The 18,153-nt window shown below is 40.2% G+C and overlaps 1 long non-coding RNA gene across 1 annotated transcript in view; it reads left to right on the top strand.

Moving 5' to 3' along the window:
• The first annotated feature begins 1,706 nt into the window (after positions 1-1,706).
• Positions 1,707-18,153, top strand: part of LOC128700497 (uncharacterized) — a 106,001-nt gene continuing 89,554 nt past the window's right edge. The window contains exon 1 of the long non-coding RNA XR_011393834.1: positions 1,707-2,303. This is a non-coding gene — a long non-coding RNA (uncharacterized lncRNA). The remainder of the gene's footprint in view (positions 2,304-18,153) is intronic.

An 18,153-nucleotide genomic window follows, 5' to 3' on the forward strand; every position in this document is an offset into this window, starting at 1 on the left:
AGAACATAAGACAGGAGAAGCAATGCAGTAGACCAGTCGATCCGTACTAAGCAGGATTTATACAGGATGGAGTATAAAGTATCATATTTTTGCTCCTCACAGACGTTGTATATAAAGTTTTGCTCTACTCACTATGTCTTGTTCTACTTGTCAGCAAGTCTTGTCCTACTTGTCAGCAAGTCTTGTCCTACTTGTCAGCAAGTCTTGTCCTACTTGTCAGCAAGTCTTGTCCTACTTGTCAGCAAGTCTTGTCCTACTTGTCAGCAAGTCTTGTCCTACTTGTCAGCAAGTCTTGCCCCACAGCGCTCGCTTCAACAAATTTCCCAATAAGTTCCAAATCTTAGACGAACATCGGAAGAGACGGTGTCATAAAGAGAATATTCCGGCCACTAACGATCTCCTGCGAAAGAAAATCACGCCAACACAAGATATAAAAATACGATTTGTAAACAATGTCTGTGAGAAATATCAGAGGAAAATTTCGAACATTGAACACCGAAACAAAGTTGACAAGGTTTGAATTTTGTTAGAAGATTTATAATGAAGTTCTCACTCAGAGATTATGTTGATTAGTAACAGCCTGACTGATCAGAAACAATGCTGTAATTAACGGGCGTAGGATCGAGTCTCAAGTACACCTTTAAAAAATAAAATTGCAGATTGGTACCTATAGTCCAGTAACAAATATTTCACAGCCAGTTTACTCTTGAGAAATGTGATAATAACTTTCCCATTGTTGAATCCTCCGTCTGTCTTCCACACACTTTTGCTTTCTAACTTATAGTTGCTTCAACTCCAGACAGGTTGAGTTGGTCAGTACATGGAAGAGGCGACTCTTGGACACTTTAAGATGCCTATCTTATTACATATATATTCAATGGTTATAATCATTACCATGATTTTTAAAAGGTGAATCGGTAAGCCAGCGGAAGCCCTCGGTCAGATGACCATAAGCTCCAGCTGTGGGTCATCATATGACTAAGACCCTCGTCAGGAAACACTTGCTCTGTTTCCTGCCAAATATTACACCTTCAACAGTACAGTGAAAACGTGAACATTTTTGCTAATATCTTGTAAACCTGAGCGAAGAGCTATATTCATCTTCTAGTGTTGATTTGTTAGGTTTAAAGTCTGATGACTACACGAGGGTCATTAAGGCTGCTAATCATCTGATCACCACCAGTCAAGAATATTTTAATCCCTGATGTAGCGATATAAGTCAACTCTCTGTATGTACAGGCGACTCACGGTGTAAATATTCTGTGATCAAGAGTATATATTCTCTTCAGACTATGTACGAAGTTACTGGTTTGTCAAATTTAAAGTCTGTTAACTGCAAGTGGATTATTAACACTGCTTAACTACTGTACATCAACATTCAATAATCCTTCAATTCCTAAATAAGAAAAAGGTGAAGTGAACTCTCCGTCATTATATACAATGACAGTTTCGCAATTCTCGGTGTTTGTACTATTTTTAATCCGTTTCCTATTGTAATTGCCTTTCTAATGCAAGTTTAAGCATAGGGTTCACAAAGCAATTTTTAACATAAGATTCAAAATCTTTACACTGTAGAGATTCGGATGCTGTAAACATCATCACCCAATTTATCAACTATTCAGTAACACAATTCAACTGTATTCATACAGACACTTTAAATATCTCACATCTCTCTACGTAATCTCAGTTCTTGACAGGTCACGAGGAACGTCAGCTAGCAGCACTTGTCGACTATTTCTTCCCGAGGTTTCGGGTGAAGCAAGTGGTGAAACCTTATATAATGAAACGAACGCATCTGAGAGCTCGTTTTCTGCCCCGCTCACTGAATACACGATACGCTTGTTATTTATTAGAACACTATGGTTGCATTTAATCAGCAGCGTTTTGTAACACACAGGGTATATACACCAAGAGGTATACATCTCTCTCAGTGCATGAGCGCTGGAAGTTCACTTTATTCCACGTACCAGATATCAAAATATTCTTGATTTTTGTGTTATAAATTGTAATCTTAACTGACCCGCTTGCAGTCTGGGACTTAAACCTCACAAGCCATCGACCATAGTTTACGCAGGAGTGTACCAAGTGGGAGCTGGTACACTTCTGTGAGAGTAGAGGTGACGAAATGAGTGGTTGTACTTGGAATAGTGACAGACACAGTAATGTACAGTATAATATACTAACTCACGATCAAGCAACACACAGGATAACTGGAGGATTTACGAGGCATAGAGACAAAAGAAGAATCATTGGATCCTACGTAAAAACTGCAACAAAGATGAGAAAACCAAGAAAACAAAATTGTGAGTACCATAATTAAGTTTTAAATGTTTGTTTTGAGTAGTTTTTAATTTTTTTGATAGTTAAAATATTTTTTATAACGGTTATAATAATCAATAATAATACACTTAATACAACTTGATGATTATATCTTTCATATTTATGTAATAAGACGAACAACGTATGTACACTTGATGAAGTGTGCAACCCGATGAGCAACCTTAAGTTTACTTAAATCCTTGTTCAAGTAATTTAAAATATTCTTGATTGGTGACGAGCAGTCTTAATAAATCTTAGCGTAGCCGATGGACTTCAAACCTAACTGAAAAAACAATACAAATTCTTCCTCAGTAAGTCATGCGTGTCGTAAGAGGAGACTAAAATGCCGGGAGCAAGGAGTTAATAACCCCTTCTGTATAAATTACTAAATTTAAAATGAAAAACTGTGGTTTTTCTTTTTTAGGTCACCCTGCCTAGGTGGGATACGGCCGGTGTGTTGAGAAAAAAATAATTACATTCAATGAGCCAGACATAACTGCAAAACGTAACAAGGAAAAAGTTTTGCAAACATTATGCAATTATACATCATTAATGCCTTTGTTTACAAAAATTAATGTAATATTTACACAGGAGTAAATTGGAGGATAAAATGTTTAAAATCGTTTCCCTTTGTAATGTTTTAATTTTTTTGTTAAAATAAGTAACTGGGAAGAGGAGGGGGGGGGAGAGTCCTCTGATGCTCTGGTGAAGGGCTCTTGTTCCAAATAAATGGAGTTGCCCTCTCCTCAGATCAAATCTGATTACCACCAATCCTCCAGACACTGTATGACCGTGCGGATTTCGCGCTCCCCATTAATATAAATAATCATAATATATGCTTAAATGCTCTTTATGTGAACATTAAATTTGTAATAACATTAGAAAGAAGGAACACTACAGCAGGCCTACTGGCCCATGCGAGGCAGATCCAAGTCCCATACAGGCTTAAACCAATGCCTTAACCTAATCAGGTCTGGTCACATTCACTTAAGGAAGGAGCACGGCATCTGACCTAGTAGCACAAGCTAGTCAGGTCCAACTCAAACCCAACCACACCAACTCATGTATTTATCTAACCTATTTTTAAAGCTACACAACGTCTTAGCTTCTATGACGGTACTCGGGAGTTTGTTCCACTCATCCACAACTCTATTACCAAACCAGTGCTTTCCCATATCCTACTTGAATCTGAATTTTTCCAACTTAAAACCATTGCTTCGAGTCCTGTCTTGGCTAGATATTTTTAGCACGCTATTTACATCCTCTTTATTTATTACTGCTTTACATTTATATACCACGATCATATCATCCCTAATTCTACGCCTTTCTAGAGTGCAGATTCAGGGCCTCAGTCTATCCACATTGGGAAGATTTCTGATACATGGGATCAACTTTGTCATCCTCCTTTGTGCGTTTTCCAGAGCATTAATATCATTTCTGTAATACGGTGACCAGAACTGTGCAGCATAATCTAAATGAGGCCTAACCAAGGATATATAGAGTTGAAGAACTACCTGAGGACTTCTATTATTTATGCTCATTGTTAATATTGTTAATATACATCAATTTTAGAAGCATGAGGAAAGTTAATATCTTGTGCAAACGTTTCGCCATTGGTTGGCGAAACGTCTACAGAATAAAGATTCCCATATGTTGCATAGGTGTCTAATTCACAACTAGGTGTGTACAAAGTGCACAAGCTGTGTTTGTAAGTGTGTAATAACTTGGAGTACAAGTGTGCCCACTTGTACATAAATTGGGCAGAACACACAGCTGGGCAACAGAGAAACACACACAAACACACACACGAACACCAAAAATAATCTGTGATATAAAAGTCAGCAATTACTGAGGCTGACTTCATTCCTTTTATTCTGTTTGATAGAATGTATTAAAAACCAGAACCAGAACCCAGGGTTATTTTCAATCGGAAATTTAATAGAAATCTCACAGTGGAAATTGATTGGTCTATTGAGCTTCTAAATCGTCAGGTTAACTAGTTTTGCGATTTTGGGACACACACACACACACACACACACACACACACACACACACACACACACACACACACACACACACACACAGTTCGGACGAGACTTCGTACATTTTCATTTCTGTTTCTTTTATTTAATGGACTTTGGAATTTAATATATTCCGGCAACTTAAATTCTGAGAATTATACTGGCATTTTTTTATTTTTTTATGAGAAAAGAGGAGTTTGTATTTATTTGTATTCTCCTATTTGTTAAAGGTTCGAATTTCGGTTTCTGTTAGTAACTGCTGATTGGCCCTTTCAACGTCCTATTCTAGCATCATTCGCTTCCTCGGTGAATATCTCTCTATAACTCACGAAATCATAACACGATTGCAAACAAATCATGGAACGGGTTGGGTTTTGAACCCATGGTGAGTGCATTAACCACAGGTTAGTGGTTAACGCACTGGCCTGTGAGTTTTAGGTCTCGTTATGGGTTCATTCCCCAGCAGTTCCATGATTTTCCTCTTTATAGTTTCTGCATAATTCTCACAGACTTATCTGCCTTTTAACTTGCTACTTACTAGATTTACTTCCTCCTAGCTTCGTGGGCAGTGATATACCTATTCTTAAAACTGTGTATCAAGCCTGCCTCCATTACTGTTTCGTCCAGGTCATTCCATTTCCTAACCGCCGTGAGACTGAAAAAATACTTCCTGGAAACCCGGTGACTGTCTTTACCTTTCAGCTGTGCTCTCTTGAACCCGTTTTTCACCTCTGGAATCATTCATCCTGGTCCATCCTGTCAACTCTTGAATATTTATAATGTCATTATCATGTCTCCCCGGTCTTCTCTTCTAGAGAGATTTCTTAATTCAGGTGAGGGTTCTTGATCTAAGGGACTGGAACTGTTTAACACTCCTTGCATAGAACCTCACTGCTTCCCATCCTCCAGGCGCTGTATGACCTCTACGGGTTTAGCGCTCCTTTCCCATGAATGCATTGTTCAGTTATCCTCTGATAACGTCAGGTTTGGTTCTCTTACCTTCTCCTCGTTGCTCATTTTCCGTAGTGTTGGGACTAACCTACTTGCATTCATCTATACTTTTGAAGATTGAGACACTATGCAACATATGGAAATTTTTATTAAGGAAAAGTTTCGCCACACAGTGGCTTCATCAGTCCAATACAGAGCAGAGAGGGGTAAGGAGAGGAGTTTGAGGTAATCAGTCCCTCAGCCTGCGAGTTTTTTTTGGCAAAATTTGGCCTCGAGTTTCGTGATTTAACTCGTGTTTCAGCGACCGTCCGGTACCCGTCCACCCATCACTGCGCACACCAAGCCAGTCTCCCATGCCATTCACGCTAAGTGAATGGCAGTGAATCGATGTGTTCGGTCCATCACTCTTGGACTAATGAAGCCACAGTGTGGCGAAACGTTTTCTTAATAAAGATTCCCATATGTTGCATAACTGTCTCAATCTTCTTCCTGACGGTAGAACCTGAGGCTCATACCTGGTCATCAAAGCTGTGTTGGATGAGATGAAGACCAAAATGAAAATGATTATTTCGCCTCTTTCCCCCACACTCGTCCAAAAATAAATGATTCAGAAATAATTATCGTATGGGACAAGAGACCAAGACTTAGCGATATTGGTCACTGTAGTTTATATTATATATTTATATTAATGTTTTGTAGAATTACCGACAATATGTTAGGTAAAAGGACACAAGTGTAACTAATGTGGCATTTTATTGTGGCAACGTTTCGCTCTCCAGGAGCTTTATCAAGCCGTTGATGGAAGCTTGATAAAGCTCCTGGAAAGCGAAACGTTGCCACAACACATTAATTCTTCAGGTTTTCATGTTAAAAGTGACGTAATTAACTTTTGAAGTACTGAACAAATTTACTTTGTATTAAAATCCGCACTTATACAAACCAGGCTGTGGTTCGTACGTCAGTTTGCGTGCGGCCAGCAGTAACAGCCTGGTTGATCAGACCCTGATCCACCATGAGGCTTGGTATCAAACCGATCTGCGGGGGTGTTTGCCTCCGAAACCCTCTCCAGGTACACAATATCTGGACGAGAAAGTGGTAGAAACATATTTAATAAAATTTTAAGAGCAGCCATAATAACGCCCCTTACGCCATGAATAGTGTGTGTAACCTTAAGAAATTAAATGAGGTCATGAGCCAAGGCTCACTGTATTCAGATGTGAGCCAAGGCTCACTGTATTCAGATGTGAGCCAAGGCTCACTGTATTCAGATGTGAGCCAAGGCTCACTGTATTCAGATGTGAGCCAAGGCTCACTGTATTCAGATGTGAGCCAAGGCTCACTGTATTCAGATGTGAGCCAAGGCTCACTGTATTCAGATGTGAGCCAAGGCTCACTGTATTCAGATGTGAGCCAAGGCTCACTGTATTCAGATGTGAGCCAAGGCTCACTGTATTCAGATGTGAGCCAAGGCTCACTGTATTCAGATGTGAGCCAAGGCTCACTGTATTCAGATGTGAGCCAAGGCTCACTGTATTCAGATGTGAGCCAAGGCTCACTGTATTCAGATGTGAGCCAAGGCTCACTGTATTCAGATGTGAGCCAAGGCTCACTGTATTCAGATGTGAGCCAAGGCTCACTGTATTCAGATGTGAGCCAAGGCTCACTGTATTCAGATGTGAGCCAAGGCTCACTGTATTCAGATGTGAGCCAAGGCTCACTGTATTCAGATGTGAGCCAAGGCTCACTGTATTCAGATGTGAGCCAAGGCTCACTGTATTCAGATGTGAGCCAAGGCTCACTGTATTCAGATGTGAGCCAAGGCTCACTGTATTCAGATGTGAGCCAAGGCTCACTGTATTCAGATGTGAGCCAAGGCTCACTGTATTCAGATGTGAGCCAAGGCTCACTGTATTCAGATGTGAGCCAAGGCTCACTGTATTCAGATGTGAGCCAAGGCTCACTGTATTCAGATGTGAGCCAAGGCTCACTGTATTCAGATGTGAGCCAAGGCTCACTGTATTCAGATGTGAGCCAATGCTCACTGTGTGCAAATGTGAGCCAAGGGTCACTGTGTGCAAATGTGAACCAAGGGTCACTGTGTGCAAATGTGAGCCAAGGCTCTCTGTATTCAAATGTGAGCCAAGGCTATCTGTATTCAAATGTGAGTCAAGGCTCTCTGTATTCAAATGTGAGCCAAGGCTCACTGTATTCAAATGTGAGCCAAGGCTCACTGTATTCAAATGTGAGCCAAGGCTCACTGTATTCAAATGTGAGCCAAGGCTCTCTGTATTCAAATGTGAGCCAAGGCTCTCTGTATTCAAATATGACAGAAATAAACAATGCCAGTTAAGATGAGGACCAAAAGCTAGTATCTGAACCTCCGCACACTCGGACAGGTAATTACACAGTGGCTGAGATAGTGGAGGTTTCTAGTGTAACATTCTCCAGGTTGGCAACATAATCTCGCCAGACCTTATGAGTTAGATTGGATACTCCACATCAAAAAGCTTGGCCGCGGGTGTTCCACCAGGAACCTTTGATGATGTTGCTCATTCCTGGCTGATTTTCCAAAGGCAAGCTGCATCCCAGCCTCGGCGAAATGTCTTAAGGTTTTTCAGAGTTTTGAGTTTGATTATTCTACCGTTCTGGCCCGCATGTGATAAACTGAGAATGCTTGCATCTTCGCCTTGACTAGATCATTAATCCCTTACGAATTTCTAACATGAGTCGTCTGTGAAAGTCGTGTATATATATATATGTCGTGCCGAATAGGCAGAACTTGCGATCTTGGCTTAAATAGCAACGCTCATCTTGCCATATAGGGCAAGTGGAAATTTGAGTATGCAATAATTTCGCCAAAATCATTCTGAACCTAACGAAAAAAATATATTTCACTGTGTTTGTTTAGTATTAAATTATTGTAAACAAATCTAAAATATATTTAGTTGGGTTAGGCTAAAATAAATTGTTCTTGTTATAATAAGGTTAGGTAAGTTTTCTTAGATTCTTTAGGGGCAAATTAAAAATTTTTTACATTAACATTAATGAAAAAAATATATCTTTAAACGTATAAGAGAAAATTTTCGAAAGGACTTAATTTTAAATGAGTTCTTGCTAATTGACCAGTTTTACATATTCGGCACGACATTTATATAACACTGATCTCTGGCTGAAGGAGACACGAACCTTGGAACAAGGTACGCAATGCTTTACCAATCTACCCACACTGGACCAATACCTTGGAGTCCAGCTTGCTCTAGACTTTGATCCAAGGCAGCCAGCTTTTAGGGAGAAGGCTTACAGCTTTTCATCTCATCCCCTGGATGCATCAGCCTTACTAGAGATTTTTAACAATGCAAGGAATTCGCAAGAGCAGGCGAAATATACACAAAGTCTAGCGCAAGCTGGACTCCAAGGTATTGGTCCAGTGTGGGTATTATTATAATCAAAAAGAAGCGCTAAGCCACAAGGGCTATACAGCGCTGCAGGGTAGGAAAGGAAGCGAGGGTATTGGGCGGCAGAAGGGGGGAGGGGCGATCAGTAGGTTACAGAAAACCGCGGGGCAGGGGATAGTGCAGGGTAGAGGGTAGCAAGAGATCGAGGTAGAAAGAGCTGAAGGTATCATCAGAGTTTGTGAAGTAAGTCAGTTGTTGTCAAAAAGTCAATGAGAGAGTCCGGATGAAAGGTGGGTCCATCAGCGAGAAGAGAAGGTAAAGAGAGAGCGGAGCGAAGACGACTTTGGAGGTAAATTCTGCGTGCTCGTTGATAAAGTGAGCAGTCGAACAGAATGTGGCTGACAGATAATGGAACTTTACAATTCTCACAGAGAGGAGCAGGGCGCCTCTCCATGAGATATCCATGAGTAAGACGAGTTTGGCCAATGGAGACGGGAGAGAGTAGCCTCCCAACCTCGGCACTGGTGACAAGAAGACGGCCAGTAACTATATTCGGTTTAATAGATTAAAGTTTGTTATCGAGTAGGGTAGACCAACGTTGTTGCCAACGTGTGTGAAGGTGGGTAGCTATTGCAGCAAAATAGTCCGTAACTGGAACACCTCTATATGAAACTGGTAGGTCATGTACCGCTGACCGCGCAGTAGTGTCTGCCTGTTCATTGCCCTGTACTTTAACATGGCCAGGGACCCAACAAAAAACTATCTTTATGCTTGGTAGAGATGCGGCGTAGCCAAAGTTGGATATGGAGGACTAAGGGGCGAGTTGTATCAAATTTCTGTATAGCCTGTAAAGCATTAAAAGAGTGAGACAACCACAAATGATGACACAGGCATAGATGCAATACAGATTAGTGCTGCAAGAATGGCATACAATTCAGCAGTAAAGATACTAGCCGAAGATAGTAAATGCCCTCGTACGACGCTGTCCGGAAACACTGCTGCGAATCCTACTCCGTCAGAAGACTTAGAGCCATCTGTGTACACTGCAATGGCATGAGAATGAGAGTGGAAGTGGTCAAGAAAAAGAGAGCGGGAAGCTACCGTAGACAGTTGGGCTTTCGAGCAAGGGAGTGAGAAAGAACAGACTCGAACAGTTGGAACTTACCATGGGGGTAGGGAAAAGTGAGATGCTACATGAACATAGAAAGGTGGAAATTGAAGAGAAGACAAGAGCGAATGTAGGCGAAGAGAGAAGGGACAGAGCAAACAGGGACGGCGAACAAATAATGTCTACTAATATCGGTGACTATTCTATAAATGGAAGGATTGCGGAAATCATGAGAGCGTACATGGTAGTGAAGGCAATGGGCATCACGGCGATCGGATAAGGATGACACATTCGCTTCTGCATAGAGGCTCTCAATAGGGGAAGAGCGAAAAGCACCAAGGCATGAACGTAATCCTTGGTGATGAATAGGGTTGAGGCTAGATAGAGTAGCAGGAGAGGCAGTTGAATATATCTGGTCACCATAGTCAAGTTTCGATAAAATTAGGGCAGAATGTAGGTGAAGGAGAGTTCGACGGTCAGCTCCCCATGAAAGATGAGCAAGGGTTTTAAGAAGATTCAGCCGGCTGTGACAAGTTGTCTTCAGAGAGGTAATGTGAGATTTCCAGGATAACTTACGGTCAAAGAGGAGGCCTAGAAACCTGACTGTATCACGTTCAGGGATACGGGTGCCATAGAGGTATAAAGGATGATCGGAGATGACAGAGCGTCTAGTGAAAGTAATTTGGTGAGTTTTGGTACTGGAAAATTTAAACCCGTGTGTGGTGGCCCAATTGGAAACACGGTCGACCGCATGCTGGAGAGAAACTGTTATGAGGTGACAGTCAGCGCCTGCACAGGCAATAGCAAAGTCATCAACATAGTGATGACCAAATATTGGATGGAAGACTAGAGGCCAAATCATTTATGGCTCAGAACACATCCCTAAGGGACACCTTCAGCTTGGATAAAGTCCGGGGAGAGGACATAATTAACCCGAACACGGAAATGTCTGTCAGTTAAAAAGTTCTTAAGGAAGGATGGTAGATTGCCTCGAAGGCCTAAGGAGTGGGCTTGGGCCAAAATATTATTTATTTATTTTATTTAGAAATTTAGCATACATACAGAGGTACAAAAAAAAAATACAGGTAAGAGCAGCATGCCAAAGCCACTTATATGCATAGCATTACGGGCTGGCTTAAAATTAACTTAAGATTAACTAAGCAATGATGAAATCAGTGATAAGACATTATTGTAAACAGATAACTATAAAGCACAAATGAGTATTACAAAGACAGGTCATATGGTTGCATGCATTGCTGTTCATTCAGTAGAATGGAGTATTCTGTTAGTTATTTTTTTTAAATACACTACATAAGTTAGATTGGGTCCTAGGTTTAACATTTATGTGATATAATTGTGAGTAACATTTTGGATATACAATTTATAAGGTTCAGTTATTCTGTATTTATTTGGTTTTGAGTGAGTAAGTGATCTTTTGAGAAGAGACTTGAATTTATAAACAGGTAGTGTTTCTTTTATATTTACAGGTAATGAATTCCAGATTTTAGGGCCTTTTATGTGCATTGAGTTTTTGCATAGCGTGAGATATACACGAGGAACATCAAAGAGTGATCTGTGCCTCGTGTTATGGTCATGTGTTCTGTTGAGGTTGGCAAGGAGATGTTTGGGGGGAGGGTTAATATCAGAGTTAAGTGTTCTATGTATATAATAGGTGCAATAATAAGTATGGATGTTTTGTATGGTGAGTAGGTTGAGTGTTTTGAATATTGGTGGAGTGTGTTGCCTGTAGTGAGAATTTATCATTCTAACTGCAGCCTTTTGTTGGGTAATTAGTGGTCTGAGATGGTTAATTGTTGTTGAGTCCCATGCACAAATTCCATAGGTGAGATAGGGGTAAATAAGAGAGTGATAAAGGGCCAGGAGGGCTGACTGTGGAACATAGTACCGTATCTTCGATAGTATGCCTACAGTCTTGGAAATTTTCTTAGAAATTTGTTGTATATGTGTATGAAATTTGAGTCTATTATCGAGGTGGATTCCTAAGAATTTTCCCTCTGTTAGCTTTGTGATAGGTGATCCGTTTATCGTTATGTTAAGAGGTACATCTGTAGCTCTGTTACCAAACTGAATGAAGTAGGTTTTGTCAATGTTTAGTGTAAGTTTGTTAGTCCTCATCCAGGTAGATATTTTCTGTAATTCGGTGTTTACAGTATTGGCTAGCGTGACTGGGCTCGGGTGAGAGAAGACGTATGTAGTGTCATCTGCAAAAAGTGTGGGTTTGAGTAATTGCGAAGCATTTGGTAGATCATTTATGTATAGGAGAAAGAGAAGAGGGCCAAGGACACTTCCCTGTGGGACACCAACTGTAATTGGTTGTGCGGAAGAGCTTGCCCATTTGCGTACACATATTGGCTTCTGTTGCTGAGGTAAGACTTGAGGTAGTTGAGGGAGTGCCCTCTAATACCATAGTGTGACAATTTTACGTGGAGCAAGTCATGGTCAACTGTATCAAAAGCTTTACGTAAGTCAATGAAGATCCCCAGTGGGACTTCTTTTTTCTCTATTGCAGTGTATATATGTTCTAGCATGTGTATAATAGCATCATTAGTATTTTTATTAGGCCTGAATCCAAATTGGCAGGGGTTGAGAATGTTTTGGGAGATGAGGTAGGAGTAGATTCGTTTATGAATTAATTTTTCGAAGATTTTTGAGAGAGGGTGTAAATTGGATATTGGCCTATAGTTATTCAACTCTGTTTGGTCTCCTCCTTTATGGATCGGGGTGACCCTTGCTATTTTGAGAACTGTAGGGAAGGTGGAGGATTCAATGGATTTGTTAAAGAGTGTTGCAATGACTGGTGATAGTACTTGTGACGCTTTTTTGTATATAAAGGGTGGTAAGGTATTTAAATCTCCTGCCTTGTTTTTCAGTGCGTTGATAATAAGGGAGACTTCGTATGGGTTAGTCGGAGCTAGGAACAGTGTGTTCGGGTAGTTGCCAGTGAGGTAGTCATTTGGTGGGGTATCTGAGCTTGGGATTTTATTGGCAAGGTTTTGACCTATAGTGGAGAAGAAATCATTGAGTCTGTTTGCTGTTTCTGTTGGTGGGAGTTGGGGTTCATCTGATTTTGCTAATTTTATTTCGCTATGTCGTGATATCTTTTTTGTTCCCAGAATTTCTGATAGGGTCTTCCAGGTCTTTTTTATATCACCTCGTAAGTTGGATAATCTGTTCTCATAATACAATTTTTTTGCCCTTCTTATCAGGCTGGTTAGGATTGACGAGTAACCTTTTGTTTGGTCTCTGGTTATGTGACCCATTCTGTACTGTTTTTCATATCGGTGTTTTGTATTTATGGATTTGAGAATGCTGGGTGTTAGCCAGGGACTGTTCAGTCTCTTAGCTGGCATCTGTTTAGTTTTTTTAGGGCAGTGCTTGTTATAAAGGTATTGGGTCTTTTTTAGAAAATTATTAAAACATTCGTCAATATCTGTATAGATTTCTAGCTCAGTGTGCCAGTCAATGTTTGTTACTGCTGTTGTGAAGTTATTAATGGCTGCCTCATTGTGAAGTCTGAAGGTGACTTTAGTAGTGTCTTGGGGTATTTTACCAAGAGTTGTTATGAGGAAAGTAGGGTAGTGGTCTGTGGTATTATCTCTAATTATGCCTGATTTTAAAGGGGATATGGTGTTGGTCCAGATGTGGTCAAGTAGGGAAACACTAGTCTCTGTAACTCTTGTAGGTTTTGTTACTGTTGGTAGCAACATGCAGTTACTCAGTGTTTGTGAATTCAGTAACGTGTGGGTCCTGGTCTTGCAGGAGATTTATATTGAAGTCACCTGAGAGTAGCAAGTGATCTTTGTTCATGCGTGCATCAGTTATCATACTTCCTAGGTTTTGACTAAATTGGCTAATGTTTGATTGTGGAACTCTGTAGATGTTTATCACTGTGAGAGGTTTTTGTAGGTATTTGGATTTGAATTTAGCTGTTATATATTCCCCATGTTCATCCCTTGTGCAAGTATTAGTGATACATTCTAGTTGGTCTGAGTACTATATAGCAGTGCCACCCCCTTGTTGGTCTGGCCTACAGTTGTGTATGGCTGTGTAACCAGGAATGGCATAGACATCTGTAGTATCAGGCTTTAGCCAGGTTTCAGTTAGTGTAATGATGGACATATTGGCATGCAAGGAATTTAGTAATGCTAGGAGGTCATCATAATGCTTGCTTAAAGATCTGATATTGTAGTTAAAGATAGTTATGTTGTTGTTGGCTCTGAGAAGTGCCTTTGATTGTTCTGCTGTGTAGTAATTACAGTAACTGTTTGAATCATTTAAGTCATTAAATAAGAGGTTGGTATCAGGATCAATGCTTGTAATCATAAGATTTGTAGTGAATCTATAGTTAGAATTAAGTAAAAAATAAAGTAAATATTCTAAAGCTAAAAAAAAATAGCACCTGAATTATTTAACAAATGTAAAAATAATGAGCTAAGGTAGTTTTTTAAAGCTAAAATAAAGGAGACAATATAAAAGGGACTAAAATAATTTGTGGTGAACAAATAAAGTGATGATCAAATAATAGAGCTTGGGAATATTATAGTAGGTAGTACTTTAAAGGTAATTCTTTAAAGTTAGAATTGTAATATAAAATTATAATGTAAAAGGGACTAATATAAGTTGTGGTGAACAATAAAGTTGTAATCAAATAGCTTTGGAGTATAATGGCAAAATAGTGAACTTATTAACTTTAGCACCTAAGAATAGCACCATGATTATTTTAACAATTGTGAATATATGAGCTAAGGTAGTTATATAAAGCTAAAATAAAGGACGAAAAATATATAAGGGACTACAATTAAGTAATGGTAAACAAGTTAAATGGACAGATAGTCACTATGAAATAATATTGGTTTAGGAGTAAGATCTGATTTGTAATATTAAATAAGTTGAGCAGTTTATTGCACAATAAAAAGTAAAAAAAAAATGAGGTAGTTGGTACTAGCTAGCAAAAGATAGTTTTGGTACTTGCAAAAAAGTAATTTGAATATACACTAATTGCACACACAATAAAAAGTGACTAAAAAAACAAGTAGTGGTAAACAAAATTAAATGGACAGGTAGGAACAATGAATAATATTAATTTGGAGTAAGATTTGACTTGTAGCATAAAATTATGAGCAATTAATAGCAGTAAGAAAGAAGTAAAAAAGTATTGGAGGTAGTTAGCATTAGCTTGTGATGAAAAAAATAATAAAAATAATAATGCACAATATAATAGTAAGGTACACTATATGCACCACACGTATATATGTATTAAGGGCACTTATCTAATCTGTTACAGAAATGTCAGCTTTTCTAAGGAAGGTAGAGAAATCGTGTTCGTTTGAGATAGTATATTGTTGTCCTGTTGATGTTTTCCTTACTAGTATTTTCCCATCTCGCGTGAAACACTGATGTATTTTGTTTTCCTGTTTAAGTTTTCTCAGCCTGAACAGAAGGTTTTGACGTTTTCTTGTTAGACACTCATTTATGTACACTCCATTTTTCATTGTAATTGCTGATTTAATTAGGTCCTTTCTTTTATCGTATGAATGAAGTCTGATCATTATACTGTGTTTACTTCCTGGTTTTCCTAACAAACGTGTTTCTTTGATTTCATTGTTTTGCACGATGACTTGTAGGTGGTCCTGTATTATCCTGACAGCAGTTTCTTTGCACTGAGCTTGTGTTATGTCACTTGGAATGTGTGGACTGTTTATTATAACTGCATCAGACAACTTATCTTGTTCAGTTTTGTCGTCTTGGAAATCAAGGTATTCATTTAGTCAAGTGTGCATGTTCTGGTTCCAGTCCTTGATTGCTTCTTCAACCTTCATATTTATTGTAGTTATTTGTTCTGTGTGACTGGCTATAGCTGCTTTCAGAGTATTTTCTGTGTCAACACTTCCCGATGTAATCTTCTCTTCAAGGTTTTGGATCTTGTTCTCGAGGTTATCTTGGATTCTCGTCGCTCGAGTGTTGCTTTGATATCTTTGATTTCGTTTTCTAGAGCAACTATGTAGTCCTTGATATTGTCAGGAATAATCATACCTGAGTAATCATGGGTGAATCCTTTGAAGGGAGTGGAGTTGGAGGGGGAGTCAGCCATGTTTGTTGTTGTTGTTGTTCCCTGGGTGGCGGCGGTGAGGGGGGTTGATGATACACCGGCGTCCTGCTGGGTAGACAAGTTGAGTTCTAGGGTCCTTGCTGTTATTCTTTTATTACTGATGTTGTTTCTTCTGCGATATCCTTTCATAGTATCACTGAAGTAGATACCGTGTAGCAATGGAGAAGGCTTGTTTTCTCGGAGCTTGGGTTAAGTGGTTGTCTGGCAGCGGAGGCAGTGTTTGGGTTAGCAGGGCTGTCTTCCTTAGATCTTCTATTTTTGTCAAGATTTGGGTTACATTCTTAGTATTCTTGGGTCATTTTGTGGTCTACGTGGGTTCATGTAGTTGAACTTTCGCTTAGGCCATCACAAGTTTTGATGAGCGATGTTTTTTGAGGAAGAAGAGCTGGTAGGATGCCGCTGCTGCCGCTGCCGCTTCAAGTTGTCGCATGCCTTCTCAAGGTCAAAAAATATGGCAATAACTGAGTGGTTATTCGCAAAGGCATTGTGAACATACGTATCCAAGCATAGTAAGGGGTCTATGGTAGAACGACCCTTACGAAAGCCATATTGACGAGTGGAGAGACTGTTGTGTGTGTCTAAATACCACACTAAACATCTATTTACCAGGCGTTCCATCACTTTGCAAACTGCACTGGTAAGAGCAATGGGACGATAGTGGGAGGCTTCATGTCCCGTAGCACCCGGTTTGCGGAAAGGGAGAACAATGGCAGATTTCCACAGCTGTGGAAGAACTCCTTGTGACCAAATAAGACCAAACAACATTTACATCAGTCAGCAAGGGCTGACTGATGTAAATGTTGTAGCATACGAATATGAATGTCGTCGGGCCCAGCTGCCGATGATCGGCAAGCTGAGAGTGTTGCCTCCAGTTCTTGAAGTGTAAAAGGCACATTATACTGTTCTTCTCTGAGAGAAGAAAAGCCCGAGGGTGCTAACTCTCTGGCAGACTTTGAGGAAAGAAACGAGGGGCATAGATGGAGCCCCTGAGAAATACGGACCAGATGATTGCCAGTTTCATTGGCAACATCTAGTGGGTTTGCTATATCAACACCGGCAACCCGCAGAACAGGAGCCAGATCAAGAGAATATTTACCACTCAGTTTTCGTACTTTTTTCCAGACTGCACTCATAGAGGAAGCAGAGGTGATGGTGTAGACATAATCTCGCCAGCAAGTGCATTTAGCGGATGACACGCGATCACACGCTTCTGCTTAAAATCAAAAAGTCTCTCCGTGGTTCTATTGTACCGGTATCTGCCCCACGCAGTGCATTTCAAACGTACTGCACGAGCACAAGCAGGAGACCACCAAGGCATGCATTTCTGAGAATGCCTGCCCGAAGTTTGGGGTGTAGAATGAGAAGCTGCGGTTAAAACTGAGGACGAGAAGAGGTGTAAAAGCTCACCAATGGAGGACGAAGGAGGAACCTCACTAAAAACAGTTAGTTGTGAGTAAAGGTTCCAATTTGCTTGATCAAATTGCCAGCGTGGGTTACACAAAGAGGTGGTGAATATGAAGGGGAAGTAAGAATGATTGGGAAATGATTGCTTTCATGCAAATCGAGAGAACAGACCAGGTGAAGTCTAATGCAGCGGAGGAAGAGCAGACTGAGAGATCGATGCAAGAGAGAGTATGAGTCCTAGGATCAAAATGGGTGTGAGTACCTGTATTTAAAACATGGAGGGGGTGGGTAACAAGAAAAGCCTCTAACTGAATGCCACAGGAATCACAGTGAGACCCCCCTCCATAGGAAATGATGGGCATTAAAATCGCCAAGTAACAGAAGTGGCGGTAATGACGAAACAAGAAAGGCAATATCTGGGATAGATAATGCCCGAGAAGGAGAGAGATACAAAGAACAGAGTGTATACCACCTATGCAAGTGGATACGGGCTGCTGTGTAATGCAGCAAAGTACGAACAAATAGCTGATGGTACGGAATATCAGTGCATAGAAGGGCACTTTCATTAAAGGTCCCATCAGGAAAAGGACCTGAAGAATACAAATTATAGCCTGAGATGGGATAGATAATGGCAGAGTGTAATTTTGGTTCCTGTAAGCAATCACCAACAGGGGAAAACTGGGAGAGTAACATCTGAAGCTCACCCCGATTGCCCCTGAGGCCGCGAATATTCCACTGGAAATAGGCAATGATTGGCAACGATAAAGATACCTGAAATCCGCAGGTAAGGTTACGTATGGACTAGAAGGGTTAGAAAAGTCCATG

Source organism: Cherax quadricarinatus, chromosome 65 (genome assembly GCF_038502225.1).
Source record: "Cherax quadricarinatus isolate ZL_2023a chromosome 65, ASM3850222v1, whole genome shotgun sequence".
In the NCBI taxonomy this organism is placed as follows: domain Eukaryota; kingdom Metazoa; phylum Arthropoda; class Malacostraca; order Decapoda; family Parastacidae; genus Cherax; species Cherax quadricarinatus.